Below are 10,876 nucleotides of genomic sequence, written 5' to 3'. Positions count from 1 at the left end.
TGTGCATAGGGTCACTATGAGTCGGAAACGACTCGACGGCACACAACAACAACAACTATAGATAGTATGCGTAGTGTTGGCAACTACTCCAAATTGCTTTTCATATATTTTTGTCTTTCATTCATTGACATTTGTTTGACATTAATTACAACTTTAAAATAATTAATCAATGTCTAATCAAAACATTTGTGAGTTCTTAAGTACCATCCTACAAGTTTCACCTTTCTGTCAGGAAATCCACTAGTTACTCTGAGGGAGAATGATGGACAGTCTCTTCCTTTGCTATTTAAGGCTTTTTGAACTCACTGGAGGGTCACCTATGCATCAGTTTTCACTAGATGGCTTCAAACGTTGGTATTTTAAAAATCAGATAGTGTCTCCTGCTGCCCTCCACCCGCCCTTTTGCTGCCCTCCACCTGCCCTTCCGCTGCCCTCCACCCGCCCTCCACTGCCCTTCACCTGCCCTGGGTCTCTTTCCCCCTTCCTCCTCCGCCTGCAGAGGAGGGGAGGGCTCACCTTCCCGCCCGCCCCTGTTGTTCCGCCGCCTCCACCTCCCACCCTTCCCCTTCCCGCAGGCTCCCCTTTTCCCCCTCAGACGCCTCAGCCTGCAGTTTTGTCTTTCACCCTCACCTGTGACCAAAGACTTGACCATTCAAAGTCTGGCTCACCAGAACACAGCTCGACATGGACACCTGTGTGATTGAAGGTGGATTAAATGTCACTCACACCATCCGGCTACTTATGCTTGGAAAGGAAGTTGGCAGTATTATTGGAAAGAAAGGAGAATCGGTTAAGAAGATGTGTGAAGAGAGTGGTGCACGTATCAGCATCTTAGAAGGAAATTGTCCTGAGAGTATTATTACTTTGGCTGGACCCATTAATGCCATCTTTAAAGCCTTTGCTATGATCATTGACAAACTGGAAGAGGATATCAACACCTCTGTGACCAATAGCACAGCCGCCAGTAGACGCCCAGTAACCCTGAGGCTGGTGATTCCTACTAGTCAGTGTGGCTCACTCATTGGAAAAGGTTGCAAGATCAAGAAAATACGAGAGAGTACAGGGGTTCAGCATTTCTTAAGCTCAATGAACTGAAGAACAAATTCAAACCAAGAGTTGCTATAATCAAGGATGCTTTAGGCAGAATATTAAATGATTTAGGAGGTATTAAAAGAAGATGTAAGGAATATACTGAGTAATTGTGTCAAAAGGAATTGGCAGATACAGAAGAATTTAATGAAATAGCATTTGAGCAAGAGCTTATGGTGATGAAGGAAGAAGTTCAAGCTGCTTTGAAGGAAATAGCGAAAAATAAGGCTCTAGGAATAAATGGTATACCAACTGACATATTTCAGCTAACAGATGCTGCCCTGGATGTGCTCACCAAGTTGTGCCAAGAAATCTGGAGAACAACCACTTGGCCAACTGACTGGAAGAGATCTATATTTGTCCCCATTCCAAAGAAGGGTGACCCAATTGAGTGTGGAAACTACAGAACAATATCATTGATTTCACATGCAGCCAAGATTCTACTGAAGATTATCCAAAAACGACTGGAACAGCACATCAGCAGAGAACTACCAGAAGTCCAGGCTGGGTTTAGAAGGGGTCGTGGTACTAGGGATATTGTAGCTGATGTTAGGTGGATCTTAGCTGAAAGCAGGGAATACCAGGAGAATGTCTATCTGTGTTTCATTGATTATTCAAAGGCGTTTGACTGTGTGGATCATAACAAACTGTGGCTGACTCTGAGAAGAATGGGAATCCCAGAACATTTAAGCGTGCTAATGAGAAACCTATACTTGGACCAAGAGGCAGTCGTCAGAACAGAGCCGGGTAACACTGAATGGTTCAAAATTGGGAAGGGTGTATTCCAGGGATGTGTCCTGTCTCCATACCTTTTCAACCTGTATGCAGAGGAGATTATCCAAGAGGCTGGACTCTATGAGGAGAAGTGTGGCGTCAGGATTGGTGGAAGATCTATTAACAATCTGGATTATGCAGATGACACAACCCTGCTTGCTGTAACTGAGGAGGACCACATGTACTTGCTGCAGAAGGTCAAGGACTGCAGCCTTCAGTATGGACTGAGGCTCAATGTCAAGAAGACAAAGATTCTCACCACTGGACCGATTGGTAGCATCAGAATGGATGGTGAAGAGATTGAGATTGTTCACAGCTTCAGTTTGCTCGGCTTCACGGTGAACACTCTTGGCACCAGCAGCCAGAAAACGTATTGTGATGGGAAAGTCTGCTGTTAGGGACCTCTCTACGGTACTCAAGAGTAACGGTGACTCTCTGGAGACTAAGGTGCACCTGATACAGGCCATGGTCTTTGCAATCACTTGTTATGCATTAGAGAGTTGGACAATGACTAGGGAGGATAGAAGGAGAATTGATGACTTTGAGCTGTGGTGCTGGAGAAGAGTATTGATTGTACCATGGACTGCCAAGAAAACAAACAGATTTGTCCTAGAGAGGGTTAAACCAGGGTGCTCCTTGGAGGCAAGGATTCTGGGGCTTCATCTGACATATTGTGGACATGCTGTAAGGAGGGACCAGTCCTTGGAGAGGGTCATCATCCTTGGGAGGGTGGAGGGACGGCGCAGGAGGGGAAGACCCTCTATGAGGTGGATTGATTCAGTGACTGGGCTAGTGGGGATGGGTGTGTCAGAGGCAATGTGATTGGCACAGAATAGAGCAGGGTTTAGGGCTGTTGTACATAGGGTCACTGTGGGTCACATACGACTCGATGGCACATAACAAGAACAACAGGGGCTCAGGTCCAGGTGGCGGGGGATATGCTCCCCAACTCAACTGAACAGGCCATCACTATCGCTGGCATTCCACAATCCATCTTTGAGTGTGTCAAACAGATCTGCGTGTTCATGTTGGAGTCCCCCGCGAAGGGCGTGACCATCCCATACCGGCCGAGGCCATCCAGTTCTCTGGTCATATTTGCAGGTGGTCAGGCCTATACCATTCAAGGACAGTATGCGATTCCACAGCCAGATTTGACCAAGCTGCATCAGTTGGCAATGCAACAGTCTCATTTTCCTATGACACATGCAACACCGGATTCAGTGGCATTGAATCCAGCTGTCCAGAGGTGAAAGGCTATTGGGCAGGTTTGGATGCATCTGCTCAGACTACTTCTCATGAACTCACCATTCCAAATGATTTGATTGGCTTCATAATCGGGCGTCAGGGTGCCAAAATCAGTGAGATGCATCAGATGTTTGTGGCGCAGATCAAAATTGCGAACCCAGTGGAGGGATCTGCTGAGAGGCAGGTTACAATCACTGGATCTGCTGCCAGCATTAGTAGGCTTTCCTCGGAGACGGGTGGCATGGGAAGCACCTAGAACAATGCAGATTCATCCTCAATCCCTTTCTGCTGTTCACCACCACCCAGGATCCATCTCTGTAGTTTCTGAACAGTCAGCGATTCCAGGTTTTAAATTGTTTGTACATTTTCAGTTTCTACACTTTATCATCCACTCGTGATTTTTTTAAAGTGTTTTAATTCTTAAAAAAAAAAATCAGATCCTTATTGTATATTGCCTTCACCAAGCTTATCTATTTAAGTTTTGCTCCCTTCTCCTCCCTTTTTATTCTTTTAACCCTCCATGATTGTTTCTGTGTGTAAACCTTTCCTTTGGTTTTTATATTAGTCATCTTATACCATAATTGTTCATTTTTGTTTTTACTGGTTAATAGAAATGTTTACCTTTTTTTTATTGCTTTGCTTACAAAGTTTGTATACTTTGGGTTTTATCCTATTCTTCATTCACATTGTGTTTCATACACTCTCATGCATTTTATTTAGAAACTTAATCACCTTTGGACTTTGCCCATCATTACCCTGTCTTTTTACCCAGATCCTTCCCATTTCCTTCACCCTTTCCCTCTACCCACCAAACTGTGCATCCCTGTGGTTTTCCCTTTATCCATTTTTACCCCTCTGTTCCCATCTCTTTCCTCCTTGCGTCCCCATATATGTTTTACTAGTTTTCCTTCTATTTTTATAATAACAGTCTTATGCAGTATTTGTCCTAATGAGACTGAGTTAGTTCACTTAGCTTGATGTTCTCTAGTCCCACCCAAGTTACATTGTGTTTTTTTAAAATTGTTCCTTCTGAGTGTTGGATAGTATGCCATTGTGTGAATCTACCACAATTTCCCATTTCATTCAATTGTGGTTGGACATTTGGGCTGCTCTCATCTTCTTGAGATGGTGAATAATGCAACTGTGAACATGGGTATATAAATCTCCACTTGTGTCTCAGTTCTAATTTTCTTGGGGTTTATTCTTAGGAGTGGAATAGCTGGGCCATATGGAGTTTCTGTGTTCAGCTTTTTGAGGAAATTCCAAACTGCCTTCCAGAGTGGTTGAACTATTTTACAGTCCCACCAACAGTGTATGAAAGGACCCACCACCTCTCCAAATCCTCTCCAGTATTTACCAATTTATACCACTCAGCACAGTTCTAGATTCATCCATGCTGTGCAGTAGTTCACAGTTTCTCCAGCAGATGAGGCAACTCTTTTCCTCATGTAATTTGGAGTAGTGTCTTTCATGGACAGTGGCAGCATACTCTAAGGGGAGACTCAGCATGATTTTTAAAGTTGATCACTGTGGTGGTTTTCTTGCTCTGCTTCTTCCTTCCTTTCTTATATTTTCCAAGCTATTTAACCTTTCCTGCCAAGGTTTATTCATTTGTAAATTGGGGTTGTAGTAGCATGATCTTCACAGTTGTTTCTGTGTGCTGTCAGTTTGCCCGCAACTCATAGTGACCCTATGGACAATAGCTCTGAGTCTTGCCCTATCCTGAGCCAGTCTCACCTCTGAAAGACTTAATCACATTTCTCTAGTCACTGAGCCAATCCTTCTCATCCTGGGTCTTCCTCTCTAGCATTATCTCTCCAGTATTTCAAGCACAGTGTCCTTCTCCAAGGAAGGTACCTCCATGTTAGAGAATTTTAAAATCCTTGCCTCCAGGGAGGAGCCTGGTTTCACCCTCTCCTGGATAGACCTCTTTTTTCTTCTGTCAGTCCATGGTATGTTCAAGACTCTTCTCCAGGACCACAACTCAAAGGCATAGATTCTTCTTCTATCATCTTTAGTCATTGTCCAGCTCTCTGACACATAGCAAGTGATTGCATAGACCATGGCCTGTATTAGGCATATCTTAGTCTCCAGCAACATTGTTGCTCTTCAGAGTAGAGTTATATATTTAATGAAACAGTTTTACTCTATAGAATGCAAATACTTTCTTCCAGTATGTATTGTTTTTGTCTGTATTTTGTGTGTATATGTATATGGTTATAAGGTGTTTTCCATAAATGAAAAGTTCAGTTTTTGTTTTTTTTTGAGGTTTTTTTTTTTTTAAGTTCGGTTTTTTTAATGGCCAAATTTACAGTATCTTCCTAATATCTTCTGAATTTTCTTAAGCCCTGTATTTGCAAAATGTTTTCTTGTACTATTTTTCTACTCTGATGGATTTATTATTATTTTTTTCTCCTTTGGGTACTGTAAAAGGAACAAGGACTGTGTGGGGATTGATGGCCGTATCTGATCTCTGCTAACTCCGTAAGGGGTATTGCCCCTATCAACAAGATCCAGAACCAAAAACCAATTCCCGTAAAGTCAGACATAATCCCCATGCTTCCCTACCTCTTTCTGAAAATTTCAGCACCAATCTTCCATCCTTCCTAGGTTTAAAATCCATTGCATTAACTCATAGACCACACAGAACCATATTGATCATTATGGGTTTTATTAGAGAAGTTAACAGGTTACAATTTAAGTTGGCAACAGGTTACAGTTTTTTAGTCAGGCCTGCTTCTGCTCGTAGGCCTGAAACCTTCAACCCCGTAACTTAGGCCACTGTTTCTAAGCTCTTCCCCCAAGTTGTCCAGCAGCCTTGATGAAAGGCTTCAGGGTCTAGTTCCAGAAGTGGCAGTCACAGATAGCTCTGTCTCATATTGAATCTGATTCTCTGCTGTGTTTGCAGCTGCTCTCCTATAGGTCTACTGGACACGAGAATCTCTGACCTTGAGGGCGCACTGCATTTTCTGCAGCTGCTTTGCTGATGGTGAGATTCTCAAAGTCTGCTGAATCAGTTTTCATATGATTCCACTCATCAGTGTCACAAAATCAAAGTTACTGACTGGGAAAATAATTTTGAACAATAAATCCTGGACACCATAGGTACATGTATATATGTGTGTGAATATGTTTTCTATTGACAAATTTTCAGTTTGAGACAACTTGGATGAGTTGAGATATTCATAGCCAAAATAAGGACTTTAGTATTCCTCTCTAGGAGTAACAAATTGACTAAGGAATAAAGAATATTTTACAGTGTTTGCATAGAGTTAGAAGCGACTCATATAGTCTATGTGTTTCCTACTGCCAAAGGGGCCCTTTAGAGTAGTGAGAGAAGATCTTCACCCTGAAACCCACAGCGTCCCTTTTCAGCAGGAAGTAGCTAAGAGAATACGCCGTCCCCTTTTCCTTATGACTCAGGGTGAAGTCTCTCTCAGGGAGGAGTGATAGGGAATGGCAAAGGATACACTGACAAAGAAGATTAATCAGAACTGGCTTTGACAAGCACTGTGGCATTTGGACAAGAACAAACTGGGAGGAGGGTAGAGAGAATAGTGCAACAATGAATGAGTGGAAGCCCAAAATCTCTGTAAATGTTTATGAAAATTAATAAAATATAATTATAGAAAAAAAAAAAAAAGAAGCGACTCATAGCTGACTCTTTGGCGGGTTTTCAGAGGCAGTTAATCACATGGGAGCGAGATTGTCCCTCCTCCTGTAGAGCAGCTGGGGCCTAGAACCATGTGCCATAGGGATTGCAGTGCAACTTCTTGCCGCTGGGCCACCACAGCTATATGTATATGTATATGTATATGTATATGTATATGTATATGTATGTATGTATGTATATATAGATGTTCATATGTCTATAGCTGTATATATGTATGTGTGTGTGTATATATATATATATAAATGCATGTATACATATATATGTATATATGTGTGTGTCTATGTAATTATCTAGCTAGCTAGCTACTTGCCTGTCTGCCTGCCTACTTAGAGATTCAGAAACATTTTTGTCACTTAACTTAGTAACAGAGAAACACTAACAATATGTATTGAATGCTTCTTATGTTGAGTATCATGCACTATTGTAGGTTTTGGGGATAGTTCCACTAAGAAATTGGGAAAAAACCCCAAAACCAAACCTGCCCTTCTAGTACTTGAATTGTACTGGGGGGAAAATGGCAACAAAATAAATAAATGATATTTGTAGAAGTGACAACTGATCTGTACAAAATTAAAGAAGAAGATTGAAACCTTGGTGGGTAATGATTGTGATGGTGCAGTTTTAAAATGATGATCAGGTGTATGAACATAGACTTGGGGAGTGACGTACTAATATTTGGAATAGTGCTCTTGGCTGAGAAAATGGAGTGTGTGAAGTTATCAGAAGCTCACTGTTTAAGTTGATTGTGACTCTTCCATTGGATTGTGAGGTAAATCTGTACCGGACGAGACTGCCTTTGCTCCTGTGGAGAAGATGTGTATTTGTACTGCAAACCTTTTGGTGAGCAGCCCAGTACCATGTTATGCACTACCCTACCGGAGATGCTTACAGTGAGAGAGAGGAAGTATAGTTTTAGAAGGAGATAAAGCCTAAGAAATTACCAGATCATATAGGATCTTGTAGGCAGTTGTGAGCATTTAGGCTTTTATTTTGAAGATTCAGCCATTTTAATATTTAGAGTGGATGGTCTACTGAAAGATTTTTAATGGATTTGTTGTTGTTAGGTATAGTCATGTTTTAGCCTGTGCTGGCCTCCTATTTCTGACATACTCAAGCCCATTGCAGCAGTCACTCTGTCATTCCATCTGGTTGAGGGTCTTCCTCTCTTTCGCCGACCCTCTACCTTGCCAAGCATGAAATCTCTCTCCAGGGCTTTGAGTTATCCTATAAAGAGATATATTTTAATAGGATAATTGTGGATTTCTTGTTGAGAAAATGTTGTTGGAAAGGTAACAGTAGGAATAGAGATCCTAATTAAGAATTTTCAGTAATCCAGGGTGCTCTCTAGTGGCCTAGTGGCAGGAAGCTGCATTGCAATCCCAGAGGTGCAGAGTTCAAATCCACCAGATGCTCAGCTAGAGAAGGAGGGACAATCTCTTTCTGTACCAGTCAGATCCGATTAGATGGTACACTCACACAAAAAAGAATAAAATAAAAATTTTCAGTAATCCAAATGAGAAGCATTGAAGGCTTAGACTAGAATTGTAGCTATGAAGAGCAAAAATAAGATTTGTTGTTTGATTATCCACGGAGTATGACGTAAAGAGTTCACTCTTGGCTTGAGCAACTTCAATGAGGGAATTATACTGTGAAATGCAGAAGACTGCTTTAAGAGCAAGATTCCAAGACCTGGAAAAGAAGCTCCTAAACCTGTGAATGTTCTTAACTTCACAGATTTAGAAACATAACTTAAAATGCACTTTTTAAAAAATTTTTTAAATCTATTGAATTTATCCTTCATTTTTGAAGCGAGCAAGCAGCCTAATAAGTTCTCAGTACTTCAACATTAATATTGCCCATGGAGCTGTATTTTAGGAATTTTAGACTTTCCTAGACTAATAATATCACAGCTTTATTCCAAGTTTAGGGAATTAGAATAATTGATAACTTATAAAACAATTCTGGTCTTTGTGTCAGGTTAGGGAATAAAAAGCAAACACACGAAAACCCCCATTGCTGTCCAGTCAATTCTGACTCATGTTGTTACGCTTTTGTACTGTCAAATTGGGCCTCCCCATAGCTGATCCTCTGGTGAGTTTTAAGAGGCAATTAATCGTGCCCATCTTTTCCTGCAGAGCAGCTGGTGGCCTCAAACTGCGTGTCTTTAGGATTGTAGCACAGCTTTTTGCCACTAGTTCACCAGAGCTCCCTATTTAGCACCCCACAATCAGGTATCCAAGAAGTAAGTCTTTCTCTGCCCAGCAGCTGGTATTAATTGCATAGCATGTAACACATTGTACAACCAGAGCTCCTTGAATCCTGGGAGTAGTAACCAGGAAACCATGGAATAAGTTTTTGAGGATGGTAGTAATAATGGCTATGATAGAATTGTAATTCAAGTATAATGACACATTCTATTATGTTTTAAACTCATTCTTGGCATATCTCTTTTGCTAGGTGATGTTTTGTTACGTTTTCTTTGCTCCTACCCAGTTTCACTACATTTAGTATTAGTTCTTAGACATAATGGAAATGGTTCTTGTCAAGGACCTTTTTTACAGTGCTAAAGAGTAAAGGTGGTAATTTAAAGACATAAATTACCCAAGTCATGACATTTTTACTTTCTTCATATGCCTATGGACAGTGAGTAAGGAAGACCAAAGAATTATTGATACCTTTGTTGTTGGCAGAGAGTAAGAAATAAAGCATGAACTTCTGAAAAAAACAAACAAATCTGTTTTGGATGAAGTGCAGCCAGTGTTCCTTAGAGGAAAGGACGATGAAACTCCATTTCATATACTTTGCGCATGTTGTCAGGAGAGACTAAGGAAAGGTTAGTAAAAGGGAGGAAGACCCAAGACAAAAGAGAGGAGGACACCAAGATTTATTGACATAGTCACTGCAACATTGGTTTTAAGCACAGCCAGTATTGTGAAGGTAATGCATAATTGGACAAGGTTTTGATCTGTTCATAGAGTCTCTGTGAGTTGACTTGATATTACCTTACAACAAAAAAAGCAACTTGGATATAATATCAATAGCCCATGGATATTGTAGCCCTTGGATATAATATAATAATCTCAGAAGTGTTGAGGAGCTATCTTTTTTATCAAGAAATAGAAGATTTTATTCTACTTTTATTATTATTTTATTTAATGTCACCTTAGAGTGGAAATGTCATTGTCACTGCTTGCCTTTTTTGAGTCTGTTTGGCAACAAGGGTATTTATGATAGGAGAACCTGTATGAACCTGTGAACTACTGTGCCTTACCCAGTGGGTAGGCTAAAAGAAAGAATAACTCTTAATTTGGGCAATATCTTGATTGAAATCTGCTATTTGTAACTATGTCCTCTTATAGAAATACTTCCTAAATAACAAATGCAATGTCAAAATTGGGTAGAAGCCTAATTGCTTAAACTCACTGCTTATCTATTATAATTTAAAGTTCAAAATTCATTAAAATATGTTTTAGATATTTAATTTAGTTAGTTAAAATCAATGCTGTTTAAAAATATTTGCCAGGATACAAGATCAACATACAAAAATCAGTTGGATTTCTCTACAGTGACAAAGAGAATACAGAGCTGGAGCTAAGAAAAGCAGTACCCTTCACAATAGGTAATCACAAGATTAAATATTTGGGAGTAAATATAACTAGAAGCAGAAAAGATCTATTCAAAGAAAACTGCAAAACATTATTACAAGAAACAAAAGGAGACCTGGAGAAGTGGAAGAATATCCCTTGCTCATGGATAGGAAGGTTCAATGTTACGAAAATGGCAATACTACCAAAGGCAATATACACGTTCAATGCAATCCCAATAAAAATACCAATTCCATTCTTCAACGAGATGGAAAAGGCACTCTCCAGGTTCATTTAGAATGGAAAGAAGCCACGAATAAGTGAAGCACTAGAAAAAAGGTAGGAGGCATCTCACTCCCTGATTTAAAATCCTACTACACTGCCGTGGTAGTCAAGACAGCATGGTACTGGTACAATGACAGACAAATAGATCAATGGAATAGAATTGAGAACCCGGAAATCAGCCCATCTATTTATGGTCAACTGATTTTTGACAAGGAGATGAAATCAG

General features: G+C 40.5%; 1 protein-coding gene and 1 pseudogene across 2 annotated transcripts in view; both read left to right on the top strand.

Moving 5' to 3' along the window:
* RNGTT (RNA guanylyltransferase and 5'-phosphatase) overlaps positions 1-10,876 on the top strand; it is a 433,116-nt gene that overhangs the window by 168,761 nt on the left and 253,479 nt on the right. The window lies entirely within an intron of this gene.
* On the top strand, positions 661-3,364 carry LOC102874975 (annotated as a pseudogene).

Source organism: Elephantulus edwardii, unplaced genomic scaffold (assembly GCF_000299155.1).
Source record: "Elephantulus edwardii isolate Elephantulus edwardi_28Jun2011 unplaced genomic scaffold, EleEdw1.0 scaffold00363, whole genome shotgun sequence".
Taxonomy (NCBI): Eukaryota; Metazoa; Chordata; class Mammalia; order Macroscelidea; family Macroscelididae; genus Elephantulus; species Elephantulus edwardii.
Note: the sequence above shows the minus strand (reverse complement) of the source record. Positions and strands in the feature narration are given on the sequence as shown.